The sequence below is a fragment of the Psammomys obesus genome, unplaced genomic scaffold (assembly GCF_907164565.1).
Source record: "Psammomys obesus unplaced genomic scaffold, mPsaObe1.curated_primary_1811, whole genome shotgun sequence".
In the NCBI taxonomy this organism is placed as follows: Eukaryota; Metazoa; Chordata; class Mammalia; order Rodentia; family Muridae; genus Psammomys; species Psammomys obesus.
This window is the reverse complement of record NW_026596088.1, coordinates 1,976,451-1,998,786: the sequence shown is the minus strand read 5'-3', so window position 1 is coordinate 1,998,786 and position 22,336 is coordinate 1,976,451. Positions and strand designations below refer to the sequence as shown.

At 53.3% G+C, this 22,336-nt stretch overlaps 1 protein-coding gene across 1 annotated transcript in view; it reads right to left on the bottom strand.

Moving 5' to 3' along the window:
• The window catches only part of Gsg1l (GSG1 like), a 182,205-nt gene that overhangs the window by 146,471 nt on the left and 13,398 nt on the right, over window positions 1-22,336 (bottom strand). The gene's annotated exons all lie outside the window — the stretch shown is intronic.

Sequence of the window (22,336 nt, the reverse complement as noted above, 5' to 3'; positions counted from 1 at the left end):
CAATCGTGAGTTCGTGCTGACGATGATAAGCGTGTGCTCCTAGGCAGGCATAGGAGGCTAATACCCTATGAAATACCGATCAAGGGGGTGTGGCCATGTGGACAATAGCGTCCCCTAGAGGCAGCATGCCTCTCTGCCACCACAGAGAGCCCTCCCTCTACCCCCAGTACACACCCAGGAAGACGCTGGGACCCACACTCCTGGCCTTGAAGCTGCCATGGTATCCCCAGGCTAAAGAGGGTTTGCCTGATTAGTGGGACCCCTGAGGGATCCAGGGAGGTGAGGAAGCTCAGATCCCATCTGACACATCCTCTACTGCTCAAGTCAAGATCCTGACTGCTCGGGCTAAGCAATACTTCCTTTGCTTAGATGCCTCATCTTAATCCCCAGAGTCTTGGCAGCCCCTTTACATGGAAAAAAGGCCTTTCAGATGTGACTGAGGTAAAGCCCACCAGTTAAGGATTACCCCAGAGCATTCAGGCTGGGCAGGAGCATTGTGAGCATCTGCTAAGAGAGGCAGGGGAAGGAGAAGGAGGAAGAGAAAGAGGAGGAGGATGGGTATTCAGATGAGAACTGTCTCCCACAGGCTCTTGTGTGTGAGCACATGTACCCAGCTGGTGGCTCTATTTGGGGAGACCTGTGGGACCTTCAGGAGGTGGGGCCCCCTGGAGGAAGTATGCTGCTGGGAACAGCCTCAGGCTACAGTCCTGCCCCATTCCAGCCTGAGTTTCAGTCTCTACCCGCTAGTCAGCCACTAAGCTGTGAGCAAAACCACCACAGGCTCCTGCCTCCGCAGGTGTTGCCGTAACTTCCCGCCATGGAACTGTGAGCTAGGAGAAATCTAAGCCACTTCTGTCAGACACTCTGTCCCCAAGACAATGGAGGAAGGGAAGGTAACGGTATGGGAAGGTCATGAGGAAGGTAACGGTAACAGGCTGGGCTTTCAGGGTGGCGGAGTTCCTGAAAGCAGGTGTCCCAGCAGCCTCTAGAAGCTGAGCCTCCAGAAGGAGGCAGCCTCGCCACACGCTTGAGACCTCTAACCTGAGAGTTAGAAGACAGCAGGGGTGCACAGTTTCATGTCATTGACCCTGGGCCAGCCTCCTGGTGGCTCCCCTGCCTGTCTCTTATGGACCTCTGAGAACTCCCGTCACTGAGGATATGGATCAGGTCCTTGCCAGGGCCAGAGGGACAAGATGACACACACACCTAGCTCTCACTGCCCACCTTAAAAAGAACAGCGATCACCAGCTGGAGTGGGACACGCCTGTGATCCCAGCACTCAGGAGGCAGAGACAGGAGGACTGCCATGAGTTCCGGGCCAGCCTGAGCTACATAGCTCACCAAAAGCATTGAAGCAGTCAGCAGCGTTGCTTAGCTGGTAAAGCCACTTGATTGCCAAGCCCTGATTCCTGAGTTCAATCTCCAGGACCCACAGTGGGAGAAGAGAACTACTCCTAAGAGCTGTGCCATGACCTCCACACGGGCGCTACACAGCCACAAGGTGCTGTGGCCCAGAGAACGCACATGCACACACAGACATACAGACACAAGACACACAGATATACACACGGACATATACATACAGACACACAGAGACACAGACCGAGAAACACAGACACAAACAGATATAGACACACACAGAGATAAAGATATGAATGTAATTTAAAAGTTAAATTACAAAACCATTTTAAAAAAAAAAACAGTAACAAAGGACAGTGGCCAGAAGCTGGAGTCCAGGGGTCAGTGTTGTTAACTCACAGGTCCCTAAAGCGGAGCCAGTGGAGCCAAATTTGGGCACCAGTGCCTTATACGGGGATGGCCTTCATCCCTTCCCTGTTGCTCTAGGCTGCTTTCTATGGTGATAAACATTCTAACCAACAGATACCTGGAGACGAAAGGGTTTATCTCCCTACGGTGTGTAAGTCCAGCCATGAGGGACCTCAGAGCAGGGACTCAAGGTAGGGACACAGAGGCAGGAACTGAAGCAGAGGCCGTGGAGAAATGCTGCTTCCTGGCTTGCTTTCTGTGGCTTGCCCAGCCTGGGAACCTAAACCACCCAGGACCACGAGCCCAAGGATGGCACCACTCTCAGGGGACTGTGCCCTTGCACAGCAACCATGACTTGCCTACAGGCCAATCTGATAGAGGCCTTCTAAACTGAGGTTCCCTCCTCTCGGAGGACTCTAGCTTGAACCAAGATGCCAAAAAAAAAAAAAAAAATCAACCAGTGCAAGTGTCCCTGACCCTCCCCTGTCTTAAATACATATTCTGGCTTCCCTGAAGTTCCCACCCTGGACTCAGTTATTGATCCTGCTGCCCCTGTTGCCCCAGGGACATCCCTTTGGGGCCCACGCTCTAAAAGAGGACGCCCTAATTCCTCATTACCAGATAACGCTGGATTCCTCGTGCCCTTTTCTCTACTGTATGTCACTGCCACCGGCACACCCGACTGAGAACCAAACTTTTGTGGGTGTTTACTATCTATCCCCCCACTGGACACTCAGCGCATGGAGTCTGGGGTGCATGGCCTCTTCACTGAGTCTCCAGTGTGGCTCATAGAGCACGGAGCACGGGCCCGCCTGCCTGCCTTTGCGGAATGATTAAGCAAGTACATGGTTGTCATGTCCTCTCTAGTCTCTCAGTTTCATTTACAAAGAAGCAAGCTCAGAAGTGAGGGCCCCCAGCCTGTGCACCTTACGCACACGCGTTCACACCTGGGTGGCCTCTCATGTGCGTCCATGCGTGTGACCTGAGAGCGTCCACCACATGTGATGGCTTCAGCAAACAAGAAAGTGGCGAGAGGAAGAAAGCCGGCAGTGGTGGCACACGCCTTTAATGCCGGCACACTGGAGGCATAGGCAGGCGGATCTCGGTGAGTTTGAGGCCAGCCTGGTCTACATTGTGAGTTTCAGGACCACCAGGACTAAGAAAATTTCCTTAGCAAACCCAGGTGGCAGAGGTGGAGCTGGCCGAATGACAGGCATACCACAGAACCTGCGCTGTGTGATGGAACCTCCCACAGATTTTCAGTAAGTCAGCAAAGTCCTCAGATGCTCCTCAAAGGGATTTGTCACTATGGAAACCCCAGAAGGGACAGCATCCTCTCTTGAAGCTAGCCCTATCCTGAGGAGCTGGCCAGGAGAACCAAGACCCCAGGGGAGAGAGAGCAAGGAGGTGTGACCATAGCTCAAGCTTCGTGTCATCCACAGGGATAGGACAAGAACATGCAGGTACCCAAGGCTCGGATGCCCTGATGATGCTATGACTCAGAAGGCCCTCTGCAGACCAGAATGTGCTCCTGACCTTGAAGAGCAGCAACCCAGAGCCATTGCCCACCTCAGGCCTCGCCACAATAGGAAATCCGTAGCTCTTGGATGCAAGCTGTCCAGCACATATCCCCACCAGAACCCCCAAGTACCTAGCACTTCCGTGGTTGTCAGTGTCTGTGAATTCCCCTCATCTCAGAAACTCATAGGACTATGAGGAGCTGCCAAGCACCCTGCCTGTCTGCTGCTGGGGTCGGTCCCTGGAAGGAAGTCTGCGTCAGGGGTAACCAAATGTCCTACCAGGCTGTGGGCAGGGGTGGAAAGATGTCATGCCAAGCTCCCATGGGGCTCTGACTGAAAACCCATCTGCAGCCACCTCAGACAGGTCTAGGCTGCATTATAGAGGAAAAGCGACCACCATCAACCTTCAGGCCCCACTGGGAGACCCACCGCCGGAAGAAAGGGTCTTCTGTCAGGGCCTCGGGACTCACTAGGCTACCTCTCTCCAAGGAACCCAGGAAGAATGAAGAACAGCCCCCACATGACCCAAATGGCCCTATGACAAAGTTGCCTGGTTACCTATGACTCTGGAGGCTGAGGGACCTGGGAGCCATCTTCATTTGGATGGAAGGAAGGGAGTCATTTTTAGCACAGAGCACAGACACGCTGCATGTCTGTCCCAGTTCATCAGCCGAGAGGACAACTCACATTCCTCAAGGGCAGAAGGCAAGGAAAGACAAACAGAAGTCTCATGCAGAGAGGTGGACAGCGTGAAACACTCTCTCGGAGAAGTGGGGACTGCAGAGAGGTGGCAAACTGCGGCCCACCCAGGAAGGGCAGCACTGCCTGGCTCATATTCCATGGCCCCAGTATCTCAGTGCTGTGAGGGTCTTCCTGTGTGCTCCTTGACTCTGAGGAGCAATCTCCTAACTTCCTAAGTTTAACTTGAGCCCATTCTTTGGCTCCAAATCTCCAGCCCACCTAATACTTGGGGGGCTGGACTCGGCTGCGACCGTGGCCCTCTTGGACCTTGGTGGCTGTGAGACATCTCTCTAGAGGGACCCTGAGCCCCCAGAGTGGCCTCTGATGCCCGATGGCTGGAATTTTACACGAGAAGAGCTTCTAGCTCATCAAAGCCACTATAATTTGAGGTGCTTGGCTCATCAGCCAAACTTAGATCACATCTAGACTTGAAGTCCCAATTGACTGCCTGTAGCCTAGGCCTATGGAAATGTTCTAAACAGAACTTTCTAGGTCCTGTCATGTCTCTGCTTATGAAACTCCAAGAGTCCTGTCAGCTCAGCCAAGCCCAAACTGCACTCCAGAGTAGGGGTGTCCTGGCTAGCCTGGCTTGGGCGCTGTCTCCCAGGCTCCCTCACAGTCCCTAGAACTACACTCCAAACTGTCTTCCAAGGTCACCGCCTCCTCCAGGCAGCTGCCCCCTCCCCCAGGCTGAGTCAGCCTCCCCTCCTCTGCCCTCCCACCTCCCCCTGAACATACCCTATTAATACCCTCTGAGGCACGAAGCAGAGGCAGGCTGTGATCTGGTTGCACTAAAGCTCTGCAAGCCAGTGCTCTGGAAGCAAGCAGGCTGAAATCTCCGCATCCAGACGCGCTGTGTTCTCTGAGGCCGGTTACTCAGCCTTTCGGTTACCTCAGCTCTGGCCCCGGGGTGGCACTGACTAAACATTTCACAAGCACGAAGTCAACAGCTCGGCATTCAGCTTCATTGTTAAGCATGCAAAACCCTGCATGACGGAGCTGACAGCTTCGGAGTGGGGGCTGACCTGATGTAATAGTATTTTTTTTAAAGTCACTGTTCCACAGGGGTGCTAAGGCGCAGGAAGGCGAAGTGCCTGCCTAGAGCAAAGGGGAGACCCCAACTGTCCAGGGGAGGAGTTCGGAGAAGGTCCCTCTGACGAAGTGACTTTATGAAGAGGTGAGAAGGATAGCTTTGTCACCCATGCAAAGGCCTTGAGGCAGAAACAGCCTCCTCTGGGGATGAAAGGGATACTGCATCAGCACATGGGGCATGTCTACCTAAGCAGTATGACCATCTGTCCAGAGCCCTCTGCCCTCTGACTACACGCTAACCTCTAGGAGCAGGATCGAGAAGTTCCCTTACTAGGATGTTCCCTTAAAGGAGCTTATGGGACCCTGCTCTCTCCCTCTTCCTCCTTCCTCTTGGCTTGGGGTCGATTTTGTTGACCCGCATGTTCCCACAAGGAACTGCCCTTATGAAGGGGCAGAAAGCCCAAAGCAATGGAATGCCTCTGTTTTGAATCTCCACAAACGTAAACTGAAATAACACTTTTCTCACTTTGAGTTAATGACCTCAGGTGTTTTGTTACAGAAGCAGAAAGCTGACTGACACAGCCAGAGAACACGAGCCTGTGAATCCCAGCAGTCAGGCTAAGGTGTCCAGGCATGTGCTGAGGCCTGTCTGTTGTCCCTACAGCCACTCTCCCTTCCTGCATGGTATTGGGGACACCCAGTCTACCAGGCAGTACCCCTGGCCATACAAAGCTCTTCCAATGGCTAGAGAGTGCACAATGTAAGTCCTCCTTGTTCTCTCCTATAGTCCTAGGTGGCCCAGCTTTAACTTTGCAGAGGATGAGGTGCCTTCAAGGATGCAGAGAAATGCCTCGGAAGACCTGGATCTTGGAGTGGTTGGCAGGGGCAGAGCCGCTCCATCAACCAGTTCTGCTTGCCTAGAAAGAAAGTGGCTTCTCTGCTCTCCAAGCCTCCATGTGACAGGGTCTCTTTGTCACGGCAGCATGGCCTCACCCTGATTGAGCTACAGCGGGCCTGAGACAGAAACCTGAGAATATGGAGTGAGAAGCAGCCATTCTGTGCTGTGAGAACAAAGGCTTTCTTCAGGGCGTTGGCATCTTACTTGGGTGAGAGGAAGTCTGCATCCTGAAAAGAGGTCTCTGGATTGGAGGACTGGCACAGGGACATTGGCAGGATGAGGCAGATCCACGTTCAGAGACCTAGAAGTCCTGAGAATGGTTGTTGCCAGAAGAGGGGGAAGTTCAGAACTTTCATCCGCACTTGCACAGTGCTCTGGAAGCCTGTGGCTGACTCTGGAGAAGAAACAGGGGAAATGCCTGCTAGCTGGGGTGGGGGTGGGGGTGGGGGTGGGGCTAAGCCATAAGGGGAGAGGCCATCTTTACCATTTATTGTGCCCTGGGCCTGCCCTTTCTTTAGGTAATGCATACCTACTGTGCGGCAATGAGCCTTTTCTGTATTGCTGGAGGAGTTGTGCGCTTCTGTGTGTAAATGGCTGTGTCCTCGGGTCCCTGTCCTCACCACATGTGACAGGTTTGATGGAAGGGGAAGTTAAAGTCCACCTAAGGTGTAGAACCAGAGTCAGTAGAGGGTCCTCTCTCCTTACACCAGATCTTTGCCCCTGTACCACGATGACCCCTGCCCGGTCATTTCAGTCGGTGCACAAGTCCAAGGGCACTGGAGTTGGTCTCCACCTTCAGGCATGATTATTCAGAATGCATAGACAGAACTAAGGAAGCGAAATTGAATGCTGACCTTCAAGGAAAGTCCCCACTATCTTGTAGCAAATTGAAGCAAGTACAGTTTTGATGACTGAGAATATGAAACTGAATTTTTCCCTCTTGTTAGAAACTGCGACATCAGTAGAACCCAGGGAAAGGCCAAAGGACAATGGCCCCTTCCTTCAAGGTCCCACAGCATTCTGGCCTAATTGCCTAAGGGTGTCTGCATTCTGGTAGTTAACAACAAACGGGAGCCGAGTACCATCAGAGGTCAGCCTGCTGAGACACGGGGTCATTCTGAGCAGAACATGCCCAGGACCGAAGGTTGGTGGATGTGAGCAATGCAAGCATCTGGCCAGTGCTGGCAGGAGCACCAACAGCTGCTCCCTCAGGAGGTCCCTGGCAAAGCTTTACTCAGGGGCGTGGGCCCCAGAGCAGGCTGTGTCCCTACAGACCTAGAGACACATACAAAGATGCTCAAAACAGATGACCTGGTAGTGGCCAATGAACCCAAGCGTCCCGGGCATCTGTCACCTGCCGAATAAACACAGAGTCCACTCCCTACACTGATACCAAAGGACTACATGGCATGAAAAGGGCAGCACCAGCTGCATGGGCACAAGCAGAACGCAAGCTGGGAGACAGGATGCGTGTGGCAGAGCAGCATGCACCGGGCACTGAAGTCAGAGATTGGAAGCCCGCTCCAGAAGCGACCACTGGCTCTCTGGGCAGTGGAGACTCAATCTGCGCAGTGAAGCCAACACGGAACGGCCTTGCAGGGTGGAGCTTGTGCAGAGGCTCAAACACTGCTCCGTTCCCTCCCAAACCCACTATTTGTACTGCTGTGATCTGGGGCGCTCTTCCAAGCAACCCGAGAATGAAACAGGCTGGACTGCAGCCTGCTCTCTGCACCAGCCACAGCCTGTTCACGCATGGATTTACCTGTTCTCACAGGCAACATACAAGTGGGTTCAGAGAGCCCATGCAAGCTGCCTGAGACCACAGAGTAGGAGAGGGTCAATGAAAGGATCTGAGCTCAGGCCTCTTGCCTGCACACCCCTGCTCTTTCTAAGATGAGGTTCTGTTCTTTAGTGAGCTGATGCTCCGGAGATATACCATAAACTGTCCCTGTCGTGAGACTGCTGATGACCCCTGTCCCCAGGGCCCACAGCAGCTCTCTCAGAGGCAACCCAGCTCCAGGGATGGCGGAGATCCTGGAAGGGGAGGGGATTGCCACATTCGTGGAGACCACTGTGAAAATGAGCTGCGGTGGGGAGGGAAGGGGTAAGTGGGATTGGATGAACTTGGCCCTGACCAATGCTTTTAGCAAAGAAGGGGCGCCCCAGGAGCCTCAACAGCTCTCCAGCACCAAGGCCCGGAGACTGAACAAATAAACAACCGGGCAGCTACAAATACAAATCCCTGAATAAGACCACTCCTCCAGATGCTGGGAGATCAGCAGAGAGCCTTCATGGACTTCAGATGGCCGGGGATAGTGAGCACCGCAGCCTGGATGACATGGCTCCACCACCTGCTGACCGGCGACCTTAAAAAAAGCTCCAAAGTTCTGGAGACTCAGTCCCTCGACATAAAATCTGGGTGAGGGCAGAACACGCATGCCTCTCCAACAGCTATGAACATTAAATGAGATATCGATTAAGCAAGGGCCCGGAGCAGCCAAGCACAGCTGTTCAGGTTGTGCAGAGACAAGAAGAGGGAGGTGAGGCTGCCACCAAGCTCATACGTTCCCAGGCATGGATTTCTCAAAGTATGAAAGACTTCGTGGCTGCATCGGCTGCGGGATGACCTGGCACACAGTAGGTGCTCAGAAACAGGAGCATTGAAACCACGGCATCCTGAGTACCACGTGGAAAGGTTGGGCAACCACTGCTGTGAGAGCACTTCCCGGCAGAGGCAGAGAAAGTACTCACTCGAGGCGTCTGTCCACAGGACTGAGTGGGACGAGAAGATGGCAGAGGCTGCCAAGGAGACACATGCCCAAGTCATCTCAGCAACAGAGGGGACAAGAAGGGAGGGAAGGAAGCCCTGGGCCAACCTGCAGCGGATCTAGGTGTGTGCCCTCCAGAGGCAAACACCTGAAGAGGTCAGAGCTATCCCCTCTGAGATACGAGCATCAAGAACAGCCAGGAGCTCCGCTCCAGAGCACTGGCAGCAGATACAGCCACAAGCCAATCTTATCCGTCTTGCCCTTCCTCCAAGCTTGGCTCCCTGTCACACCATCTCCAGAGGTCCCCAGGCCTTATATCCCTGTGCTTGCCAAGAGAGGTTGACCATCTCTTCACCACATCAGGAACCCTCCCCAGGCTTCCCGGCCCTTCTCAGCCCTCCTGAGCCCTTCCCAGCCCTCTCCAGCCTTCCCTAGCTTTCCCCAGTCTTCCTCCCCAGTCTTTCCCCTCCCACTCCCCAGCCCTTGAAGATGTCACATCAGTTAATGAATGAAGAGCAAGAGTGCATTTTCCTACCTCAGACTCTAGGAAATAACGGCGACCCCAGCCCTTGCTGTCCTTTTATAATTGGGGGTAGCAAGGTCTGAAGTGAGACAGCAGCATGTTGGGACAGGAAGGGCTGACAGTTGGGTGTGTTACTCCTGTCACATTGATGGCCCCAGAGACTGCAACAGGAGTAAAATGTGGCCAGTGGTCAAGGCAGAGAAATGCCAAGGCAGTCACTGGGCAGATAATGAGCTAGGAAGAATGCTCCCTGCTATGAAAGGAAGACCTTTGCCATGCCCTAGCCTCATGCACGACCCACACAGGGGATCATAAGTCTACAGCTGGGTCCTTTTAAAAGAAACTAATCAGACAAGCACACTGCTCTGGCTTCCAGCTGGCTGGCCTCAGCAGAGCCAAACTCCCCAGTGTGTTAGGTCTGTCAGAACCAGGGTCCTGCTGTGCATCTGCTACCTTCCCAGCCAGAGCTCTCTCCACAGGCTCTAAGTACCCAGAGGGCAGGGACTGAGTCTTGGCAAATGTTTATGACTGAAGGCATGACAGTGAGCTAAGAGAAATCAGGCAGGAGCCCTCAAAGATGTCCTGGCTCCCCGCTCCTGCCTGAGTTTGTTCTTCACTATAGATTTTGCTCCAGACTGGTGCCGCCCTACTCTGAGAGGCCCGGTGTTGAATAGAGTCAGAAACAAGTGGCTAAGAATCCAGGCTTGTGTGGGACCAGGCCAGGAACAGCCCCTAACTGATGTGTTATATCCTTGCGACCAACAGTGAGCCTCAACACACCTAGATATGACATATGCCACACCCCTTCACATTCCAACAGTCAAACAAACGTGACCAAGCCCAACATCAACAGAGGTAAGGAAGCACACACGACCCTTGGGCACAATCGCCTGGGGTCGGGAGGAAGTGAATGGACTCAGCATCCTTAGATCTGACGAACGTCAAATCAACACTATTTCAGGCAAAGCTGCTACCGTGCTAAACACGCACAGACTATTTTCCTCATTACCGTTTCCTAAACAGTCGTGTATAACAACCACTTCCATATCATTTGCATCTCATTACATAGTCTAGGTAATCTAGAGATGATTTACAGTATACAGGAGGGCGTGTAGGTTTTATGCAAATACTCCATCATTTTACACAAGGGACTTGAGCGTACTCAGATTCTGGCACCTGTGGGGGAGTCCTGCACCCCCATTCCCTTTGGATCCTGGGAACAACTGTAATTTGAACCCATAAAACCATCTGTGTTGGTTACTGTCGAATCACTGTGACCAAAGCACCCAACAGAAAGGTTTACCTTGCCTCACGCATTCACACGGCTGTGCCCATGGGGTAAGAATTGTGGCGGGGCAGCTCAGTCTGTGAGGGGGGAGGGGGCGAGAGGGGAGCAGTTGAGGGACTGGACGGAGGTGGGAGTGACCTTCAAAGCCCCCTCAGTGACGGACTCACACAGCCAGCCAGGCCCCACCTCCTAAAGATGCCTCCAAAGTAGGGACAGAAGGTTCGGACATGAGCCCATGGGGACAGTTAGACAGACAGAGCAGGGAGAGGTGGGACAGGATACCGGAGGAGCCGGACAGAGCAGCTTGGATGGGAGATCTGTGCTGCCGGGCACAGTGGTCGCCGTCCCAGGTGACATCTGTCTAGTGACAATGAGGAACTGAGCTGCAAAGCTGATTTGGTGGTTAATTAGAATTTGATTTGATTTTCATCCACTTATGTTTCAATCTAACGGCCCCATGTGGCTAGAGGCCGCTGTGTGCATGAAAGGGCCTGGGAGAAGCGAAGACGCAAAAGAACCCTCCAGCTGCTTTCAGGCCCTGTGGCCGAGAGAAGCTGGTGCTGCCTTAATTCTGTGATTCCTCAAAGCCAGCAGGTGCCTCATCCCTGCTTGTGCTTGTAGTCAGGATGGGGAGAGAGGGACCTAGAGTTCTTTAACAGCCCTGTCTTCTCTGTCATCACCTTACCGGAGTAGGGCCCTGGCTGAGCCATCTGCCTATGCATTCCACATCCTTCCAGCATGTTTAGAAGCCACATGACCTGGGCTCAAGTCCCACCCTCACCGTTACTGACTGTGTGGCTTTGGGCGAGGTACAGTACTGTCTGCCTCAGTCTCCCTATCTGTCCTATGAGTATGGTGATTGTCTCTCCCTCATTGGGCTGTGAAGACTGAGAGAGGCATTCCCTGGGAAGCACCCAGAGCCCCCATGCAAACACTCCTCGCGCTGGCTGTCTTGTGCTTTTCACCCCAGACCTGCAGGTGAGCGAGCTAACACACAGATGAGTCACAGAGAAGCAGCAAAGGCAGAAATTGGCATTTGGATGCTGGCATGCAGCTATGTCTTCAGAGTGGAGGCTCTCATCAGAGCATCCTTTCATTTGTGGCTTCTAAACTGTCCGCAGTAATGATGAGAGCGATGTTAGAAAGACGCAGTCCTCATTGTCCACCGAGAGATCTAAATCCCAGCGGCCTTCCTCCAGAGACCAAGCTTTTAACTTCCAGAGAAAGCCAAGTGTTCCGTTCCTATCCCTTTCTAACGCTCCTTTGAGCATCTATTACCAGCACGCCGGAAGCCTCGGGTAGGTGCCGGCGTGTAGCTGGCGCCTCTCCAGCACCTGCTAATCTCTTTTGAACAAGGGAGAGTCGGCATCGGGCTCAGAGCAGACCACACTGTCTAGAAGGGATTAATAGGTCCTGTGGTTAATCTCTACACTTCTCAATCTAACTTAAGCAGGAACCGCTTCCCCCTGGAGGTGCTGTGGCTGCCTGTGGCCAGCAAAACAGGGATGGAAGCAGAAGCCGTGGCCTCGGGCCGTTCACAGAACCTGCAGTGGTTACCAACAGCCAAGCAGTCAGGCTCGATTTAAGAGGGTAGGAGATGGGGAATGGGGAGAGTCGCCATCGGTATGTTGGCCAGCAAGCCTGAGGTCTGGAGTTTGATCCACAGCATTCATGTAAAAAGCTGGGCATGGTGGCACACACTTGTAATCTCTGAGCCTCCTGGGAGAGCCAGCCTAAACCTATGTGGCAAGCTCCGGGTCGATGAGAAACTGTCTCAAGAAAACAAGGTGGATGGTCCCTGAGGAGCTGTCTCCTGCCCTCCTCAGATACACATAGAATTCCCACACACGTGTGCACACAGATACTGACATACGAACACTCACGTGCTCAGGCACCACCCTTCTCTGCTGCCTCATGTGTCGCAGTGCACCCTTGATGGACAGATGTTGGACAGTGAACTGCAGAGAGTGCCTTTGTGAGATTAAGAGGAAAAGGCCCCTGTGTGAGAACTTTCATTGCCTCCTGCAGGACATGGGTCCTCGACCTATTCCCCGCATTCTCTGCGCCTGAGTTTACTCACCTAAAACACAGATAACAATATCTATGCAAGGGTCAGCGGAAATGAGGGTGGGTGTGAGGGAATGAGGTGTGAGCCCCAGGGCCTGGTGTGACTAGCTGGTAGAGCACCTGCCCGCCATGCACAAGGCCCTGGGTACCACCCCTCGAAGCAAAGTCAACAGAGAACAGAACAGGTGTGAGCATGTGCACAGCCTGAAAATCTTAGAGGCCACTCAGAAATCTCAGCGACGGTCCTCTCGTCCAAACGGGACCAACAGAACTCGCTGTCCTCCTTATTCTGATGTTTCCTCTCTTGCAGTAGACTGCCGGATCATTCACAGATGACCTCATCAGAAAACTCTCAGCTGTGGATACAGAACAGGGCACGGCCAGGTCCAGACGGAGCAGCACAGACAGAGGCGATCTCAAATAACCACGAAGAAGGGCTCTCCAGGATGGCCAGCCACACAGAGGCATGGAGAGGCTAGTGAGGGAACATGGCGTGCCTCATGTCAGCTTCCCAGCTTCACCACGAGCATGAAGACCACTGAAGCTGATACCCCAAGTGGAGCTGAGGAGGGGAGCAGGTAACCTATGCTCCTCACACCAAGCCAGACATGCAGACACGGGGCTGTTGGGAACCACACAGAGAGCATGGTCATAGGATAAAACACACAACTGAGACAGGGTCCTGAAGGCAGCGAAGAAAGAGAAACAATCAGAAAGGGTGGGAAATGGAGACTGAATGTTATTGCCATCGGGTAAGACCCGGGTCGGAAGCCCTGTGCTACCTTTTCCCTCTCTTGAATCAAAACAGAGCCTTCTTTTTGGTTGGTGCCAGCCACTTGCAACTAGGTAAGTTGCCTAACTCTTGTGTGCAATCCCCTGCAAGCAGCAGGAACGCAGTGGCCTGGGGAATGGGATTGAGCCTGGCCTCCCTGGTCCATGGTCACATCCGCACCCTGCTGAGACACAAAAATGACCTGCGTTCCATTCACCTATTGGTTTTCCCTATTGGCCATCAAAAAGCTCGAGGTCTCTCTGGGTCATAGGTGGCTGTAGCCATCTTTCTGGAATCTGGCTGCACGGGTAGCTCCTGGGTAGCAAATTGAGGGATGGTCTCAGTTCTCAGGAGGTGCTCTGTGGGTATGTGCTAGGTGCATTAGCAGAGCAGGCCTGTGTACGCGGCGACACAACAGCAGAACCACTTCCCTGAATAAACAAAAGTTGTCTGACAGAGAGCCACTCAATGGAGAAGGCTGCAAGTACTATCCATTATGCCGTGATATCGCTGGGTGGGAAACATCCCCTGGGGGCCAGGATGCTGGCTCAATCGGGAAAGTGCTTGCCGCGCACGCTGGAGGTCTCTCTCTGGTTTCTGTCTCCAATGCACGTAAAGAGAGCCAAGAGCAGTCATGACCCCCATAGTCCCCGCACCCGTGACAGGGAAACAGGAGACCACTGGGGGGCTCACCAGCTGGCCGGCCTAGCCACTAGATCAGCGCTTCTCAACCTTCCTAATGCTGGGACCCTTTAATGCAGTTCCTCATAAAATTATTTCATTGCTGCTCCATAACTGTAATTCTGTTACTGTTATGAATCATATCTGATGTGTAGGATGAAGACTGCTGCACTAGAAGATGGATAGATAGATAGATGCTATCTCAAAACAAAACAAAAACAAAAACCAAGGAGTGAGGCTATCTGAGCCCGGGTCAGGGTCACTCTCCTTTAGGAGTGTGGCCTCTGGCTGGTTTCCCAAACCCCAGAGGAAGACCCCCATGCCCACGTGCATATGGCCAGAACTAATTGGACGTAATGGATTTTAAAATGATAGCTAAATAATTATGGAAGGAAGACACGGAGCAGGGAGGGAGCTGGGATGGGTGGGGGTGGGAGGAAGAGTGGGGGAGGAGTCCTAGAGGAAATTAGAAGGGGAAATGAGTGGTAGACACGGTTAAGATACATTACATACAGATATGAAATTTTCAGAGAACAAATAAATAATAAGAACAAGATGGACAGCGCCTGAGCACTGGTGCCTGATTCTGACCTTTGGCTTCCTTACGAACACTGCAAATACATGACCTCCTGAGGCTGCAGGCAAGTGACCCACAGGAAGAGGAAGATAGCGCACGTTCCCAGAGATGTGGGAGAGAGTAAACGCGTCAGTAAACGCGTCCACCCTCCGCAGAAGCTTGCTGGCTGGTGTCAGCAGAGGCGGTGGGGAGCCATGAGCCCGACTCCTCTATTTTGTACCTGGCACACCCAGACGCTCCTTCCCGCTTCAGACCCGCAAGAAGCCTCCGAGACAAAACCCTCTAGAATCTGAATGCAAGCAGTCATGCCATCACGTCAAGCTCGTGACAGGCTGCTGTTACTTTCAAAAACTGGAAGCCTGAGTAAAGAGTGCGGATGAATGAGAACGCTCAGAGCGGATGAGGTTCGTGGGAGGTGAGCAGGGCCTGTATCCACTTTGTGCACCGTCCCCGGAGCCAGTATCTCCAGTCTGGCCCACAACCCCAGTGTCTAGGACTTGCTCTCGCATTGCTTCGGAGCTTTCACGCACTTAACAGTCAGGTCTGAATTCAAACCCACTCCATCTCTCTAAGCCCAGCAAAGCCTCGTTCCACCTCCATCTTCCTTCTCTCAGCCACGGGCACGAAGTTCATCCAGTTCCGTCCACTTCCCCCACCTCCCAGGCCCAAGCCACCTGTGCTTCCGTCCTGACACACAGTCTACCAGGCTTGCTGTCTCTGCTTCTACCCAACACTATCCTCTTCAGCCAGTGTGCTCACTGGTCAAACGAACCACATCCTGTCACCTCCACAAAGTCCTCATGTTTGGGTCCAAGCCCAGACCACCATGGCAGCCACCACGGGCGGCACGAGGCCCCTCTCAAAGCTTGGAACTCCTGTCTGTTACAGCTCACATCGGCTCAGCGTTCTTCCTCTCTGCCGACGGTTTCCATTCCCCCCGAAAGGGCCTTGGTGCTTCCTGACTCTTCCCAGCCTCAGGGGACTCACTCATGAGTTACCTCCTCAGAAGGCCCTTCTTTGTTCTTCCTGCATCTACACCCACAGGTCGGGAAGGTGGGCGGCACAGCACCCTCACCAGAAGGTGGGTGAGGAGTCTTAGCAGCTGTGCTGGCAAGAGGGAGGCCTTTGGGCTCTGCACGGCTCTACCTTTCCATTTTAAATCATGGGCATATTGTTTTTCAAAAAGTAGTTCGTCTGTTTGTCTGTCGAGATCAGGTCTTGCTACGTAGCCAAAGCTGGTCTTGAAATCACTATTCTCCTGCCTCAGTCTCTCAAGTGCTGTGATTACAAGCCTGCGCCATCACATCCAGTTCCCATCCCCTCCAGAAAAAAAAAGAAAAAAGAAAAAAAAATTAATTAAGGAAAGAAAGTAGCGGAGAATAAAGGGAGGGAAGGAAACAAGAAAAGAGATGAGCCAGGAGAGTTTCCTGAAGAAATGGTTCAACAAAGAAAACCTTTCAAGGAAATAATCGTCATGTCATCGGCTGAACGGAAACAAAACTCAAATACTATGAACATCCAGCAGCATTGAAATGACTCAGAAAACAGTGCTTGATGGGTAGGACAGGGAAGCGCTAAGCCTGCAGAAGTGGGCTGAAATGTTGCAACAGCAATTGATGTAAAGAAAGGCCATAAAACAGCTTATTAGGGGGAGAGATCGCAGCAGAGTGGAGACCAGAAAATTACTGGAGATGTGTCGTGCCGTCTGGCACTGTCTGAGAAGAACAGGGGAGGGTATGTGTCCTGCCCCAGCTCAGCCTCCTTGTGCTCCCTAGGCAACAGAGGTGGGGACCCAGGCTCCTTGTGGGACCTGGCCAGGACTCAGGGTGCTCCAAGTTGCTGACACTTGCTAAGGTATCCATGGATGGAGCTCTCCCGTGCACTGAGGGACACTGAGTGGCACTCTGACTTCTAGCGTCTGGCATCTCCAGACACTGTCCAGCATCCCTCATGAGAAGGGAACCCTTCCAAGGCAAGCGACTGACACCTCCCGCTGCCTGCCCACACCTGTCCTGTGCAAGGATAGGCCCCGGCTCTCTCCCACCCCAGGACACACATGCGGGACAAGACTCCCGCATGGACGTTTCGAATGGGTTTCAGAGAGACTGCCAAATACAAAAAAGCGGCAAGCAACCTCCTCCCTGGGACCAGAGGGAGCAACTGCTCATCACTGTGCCCCAAAGGCTTCGAGGGGTCACGTTCACAAGCACGGTGTCAGCCAGCACTTTGCATTTAAAACACCAGGAGCGATGGGAGCCCCATTGCCACACTAGACCTATAGAATGGCCCAAATAATAAATCACTTAAGGTCCTCCTCAGAGTCCTCCCAGAACTGCAAATGTCAGGTCGACAACTCAAAACCTCCCACAAGCCTGAGTCCTGCAAACGGGCAGTCTACCTCCTCCCCCCTCGCCCCCCCCCCCCGCAGGCATGGTGGCCAGCCTGCAGGCTCACGGGACCTGTCAAGATCGAAGCAGGGTTGAGAGTTGAGAGTGCCTCTCTTGGTTTACGGGGTCATATCAGTGCCGCCAGGGCGTGGTCCTCCGGAGAGCAGCGCTCGTCGGTAAAGGCTGTTTGGAACTAGCCAAGAGAGGCCAGGGTAGAGGTCCGGGGGCACGGAAGGCGGTGGAGGAGAGCCATCCTTCCTCCATGTCCATGTACCTGCCAGCTCCCCTCAGCACCTGGCAGGTGGCAAGGTCACAGATTAGTGTCCCAGAGGTGAACGTGCACAAAGGGCCTTGAAGATGCTTGCAGCTGCTGTGAACCGTCAAATGGGCCTCCAGGGGTTGAGGAGACGCGGCAGCCTGTGTCTGTAAACCCCAGAACCTAGAACCTGGAGGAGCCCTGGAGCTCCCGGGCCAGCCAACCTGGCCAAAGTGGTGAGGTCCAAGTTCAGTGAGACACACTGCCTCAAACGAGGTAAAGAGCGGTGGAGAGTGGCATCCGGTGTCTACACGCAGGTGTGTGCATGAGCATGCCCACGTGTCACACACACACACACACAAGTGGCCACCCAGCAGACACCACACAGGGAGCTCCGTGTGGAGAACCTCCACCCAAAGCCACCCACCCATACCCCCCACTCACCACAACCCCACAGGCCCTCAGCTGCCTGATGATCTCACCCCTGGCCGCGGCTTTCACCTGTCACCGCATGAGCCAGCCAGGGCCTGGCACAGGCCAGCCGCATGTCACCCAGGATGGGTGAGGAGACCTCAGATCCCTCTCCACTAAGGACAAGCCTGACTCATGCCCCTGGCCTGGCCTTCTTGATGGATTCTCTGTTTCAGTGAGGGACCTGCCCGGGACCCTTGCTGTCCACATTTAACTCTCTTCCCAAAGAAGTCCTCAGACAGGGCCTCAGCAGCTCCCTTCGGGGAACCCTCTTCCTCATCCTGAGCACCCTGGCTTGAGCTGAGCTTCTAGCCATACAGTCGCCCCTCATCATCTCACTTTGATGGTGGCTCCGGGCGCTTGACACAGATTCCCCAGCCACTCACCTCCACTCTTCCTTTTCTTGGCTTAAAACCCTGTTTCCACAGTCTTGGTGTTAACTGCACAGCCCTCCGTCGTGAGCCGGGTGTCCAGTCAGACTCCTTAGAAAGGTGTGCACGCCAGACACTGGAATGTGCCTCCGTCGCTCTCTTCACTCTTAGAAGTATAAGCCCTCAGAGGATGACTAGCATAGCTGTGTTCCCCCCCCCCCCATAAAGCTTAGGGAGTGCCTCTCCCACTTCAGTTCATCCTTGACCCTCCTCACCAAGGCCAAACAACACTGACCCCAAATGCTTGAGTGTGCCCCTACTATGGGAGAGAGAAAACCTTGCTCTGCAGACTTGAACGTCACTTTCCACCAAATGCTCCACCAACACAAGGCAGCCCCGCCACTCCGCAGCTCTCTTCACACACACACACACACACACACACACACACACACACACACACTCACGCACCCGTGACTGCTTGGTGTCTACACCTTTGATCGGTGCTGGGTTGCTACTGCAGGCCTTGGGTGGACCCTGTCAGCACCTTGAATGGGTCCCCACAGCAGCACAATCATCAGCCTACCTCCCAGACGTGACACCCATGCAGCCTAGCTGAGCACAGACCTAAGACTGTGCAGCCCCAGGTCTGGCTGTCACTCAAGGGCACAGTTTCGGGGGGGGATCCAATTTTACCGTTTATTATTAGGTATTCAGGCAGAATCCAGAGAAGCCTTCCCCCGCCCCATGACCCCAAGGACGTCAGGAACCTGGCTTGGTTCCCTGGCTTCAGGCTGGTTTTGTGTCCTTGGTTTCCAATAAGCTCTTCAGGTCCCTTTTTAAGAAACTAGCAAGTCGGGCCACATTGGAGAAGCCTTGAAAGTCCCCAGAGCTCCTGCACAAATAGTCCTGCAGAGGAAACTGCTTTTAGCATCATTTTACAGATGAGGGGACTGGAGGTCCCAAAGACTAAGGGTATACCGACGTTCACAGAAAGAGGCAGAGACAGCCTGAAGACACAGCGCTCGGGTCTAGACCCCACGCTCCCTGGGTCTCCCCAGCAGTGGCCTTCCGCCCAAGCCAGAGGCTGCAGGAGGAGGAACTGGGAGGTGTGCAATACACACATTTGCGCTGCAATTGGATTGGCTCCCCGAAAAGAAGGGGGGGGGGACATCTGTCGCCATGGCTACACCGAGCCCGAACAAAGCCTCATACAGATTCCCACAGCCTTGACCGTGGCCACCTCATCCTACAGCCAATGGCCCGAGGACGCTGCTGGCCCGCAGCCGGCCTCACTTCTGGAGTCTTCTTGCAGCATTCCCGTTATTAAATCTGGCTCTTGATAAGCGCCGACTGCTTTCTAATTATTTACCAACTCACACCGGCAGCACCCACCAGCTGACAAGCCTGACATCGTAATCTGTCCGCCTCCTAAAACTCAAATTGAATTCCAGAGTTCATGCCACAGATCCTCTTCCTTAAGGCTCTGCCCAGGCCATGGAAAGCACTTGGGGATGTCTTGTTTACACTGAGGGCGCCCTGGCGTACAAATGGTTAAAGACTGCTGTTTGGATCTGATTGTAAATCAGCTTGTGGACCAAAAAAGAACAGTCTGGATTCTCTCTCTCTCTCTCTCTCTCTCTCTCTCTCTCTCTCTCTCTCTTTCCTCACCCTGGAAGTGGGAGAATAGACGGATTTCACCTGACGGCCAAACCTAGCTACTGTGCAATCATTCGGGGAGGTTGTGAGGCAGTCTCTGAGGTTTGTAGGAAAAAGCAGTAAGATCAGGATAGTGACAGGGATGAGCACACAGGGCACCCGTGCCACGCTTTCCTTCGACAATAGTCAGTGTCTCTGTGACGGTCCCGTGCAAGTTCCCAACTGGAGATAAACTTCCTGCAAAGGATGCCCAGTGATGCCTGCAGGTGTCTGTGATCATCACAGCTGTGCGTGGAAGCCGTGGCCATCTTGGCAGTAGAGGACGCAGGTGCTCTAGAAACACCACAAAACACTGGATCGCCCCACAGCAAACCCTGAGGCAGCTCAAGATAATAACAGGGAAGAAGTCCTAGGAGACCTCAGGTGTACCCGCAGGTGCATGAACACGCAAATGCATGCATGCATACATGGATACACACATAAACACACATGAGCATGCACGCATGTATATTGACCCAAAGGCATACATGCATGGACACACTCCTGTACACACAAACATCCCTCCCACACAAACACACGAACAGATGTGTGTACACATACATACACACACGAACATGTATGTACCATTGACACACAGACAAAGTTAAAACACCTGCTTTCTCTCCTCGCATGTCTCCCTCGCACGGTTTTGTGATTCTCAGAGAATGGCATCACCCACTAGTTTATGAAGCCAAACACCTCAGGGTCCCAGCTCCCGCGCTTTCTTCGTCAGCTCACCGAGGCCTGCTGGGTATTCATGCAGAAGAGTTTCCGCTCCATTGCCCTCCTCACATCCGTCTCCATGGTTCTTCTACGCTCTTCCGTTCCCTCCTCACACCCGTCTTCACAGCTCTAGGCGCCAAGCTCTCCTGCCTGGGCCTCTGTGATCCACACGTCTGCCTTCAGTTCCCTACTCTCACCTCAGGGCCCTTGCACAGCTGTTCCCTCTGCCTAGTCCTCTCTCCAGCTCTCCCTCGGGAGGCTCTGTTTGAGACTTAAGTCCTGAGAGAAATGCCACCACCCCAGAGTGCTCCCTACCTCGGCCACCCAGGGAAGGCAGCTCCTCAGAAACTGCTGTTTGTTGCCTGAATGCCGGTGTTTATCTACATTTTTGAGGTAGAGTCTCACTATGAACCCCGGGCTGGCCACAAACTGGTGATCCTTCTGCCTCAGCTTCCCAAGCGCTGGAATTGCCACTGTGAACCATGCCCGGCTGCCTACATTTCTTCCTTTCCTTGTGGCTCTGAGCTCCCAGAGCCATCCTAGTTGCTTGCTTCTGCAGTGCTTTGAACAGGATTGGCCTCTGTAAGCTCGCATTAGAATACTTGGTCCACGATTGGTGGAACTGTTTGGGAAGGGTTAGAAAGCATGACCTTGTTGGAAGAGGTGTGTCACCAGGGGTAGATGTTGAAGTTTCAAAAGATGATGCCAGGCCTAGTTTTTTTCTGTGCTTCCAACTTGTGGGGCAGGATGTAAGCTCTCAGCTACTGTCCCAACACCGAGCCTGCCTGTCTGCTAACACGTTCCCCACCGTGATGGTCATGGACAAACCCTCTGAAACTGTAAGCAGTGCCCAATTTTATTTCATTTTAGTTTAGTTTATGGTTTTTTCAAGGCAGAGTTTCTCTGTGTAGTCCTGGCTGTCCTGGAACTTGTTTTGTAGACCAGGCTGGCCTCAAACTCAGAGATTCACCTGCCTCTGCCTCCTGAGCACAGGGATTAAAGGTGTGCACCACCACTCGGCTAAGCCCCCCAATTAAATGTTTTGGGTTTTTTTTTTTTAATAAGTTGCTTTGGACATGGTGTCTTTTCATAGCAATGGAAGAACCTCCCTTACTCAGCACCACCTCCACGGAACACAGAAGATTCCTAAGACCTTGGCTTGTTCATCACTGTATCCTTAGTACAGAAAGGAAAAAAAAAAAAAAACTGGTGCCTCACATACAGCAGTACTCACAAGTCTAGTGAATGCTGTGTCAGGGATGGGCACCTTCCAGCTACTGGGAGGAGTCCCCAGGAAACAAGGGCTTTGTCTGCTGGGCTCCAGCTACTTGCAGCAAGACCTGCAGGCAGCTCTGGGGCCTCCGGTCGAGGCAAGCTGACTGATCTGGGCATCTCTTAGAAGCAACTCAGAGACAACAGCTCCCCATCTCCGAGTCCAGTGTCACACCCTGTCATACTTTCTGCCCCCAAGCGCAGAGAGACTTTCTCACAGGACGGAGCCCCCTGCCGCCTGCTGCTCATCTGCAGTAACTGTGGGACAAAGGTGCTGTGGGGGATGGAGAGGCCGCCTTGATCCTAGGGTGGCTCTGAGCTGATTATGGATCGGGGTAAGAGAACAAGAAGTGAATGGAGGAGCAGACGCAGTCCTAACTCACCTCTTGCCCCTGAGTCTTGCCCATTCCCCGACTCACCCTTTCTCCCTACTAAACTCTGCTCTCTGCAGAGGATGGAGCTTCCAGGACCAGTCCCGGGCCATGGCATGCTCATCGCCTCTCACACACAGTGCCCAGAGACTCAGA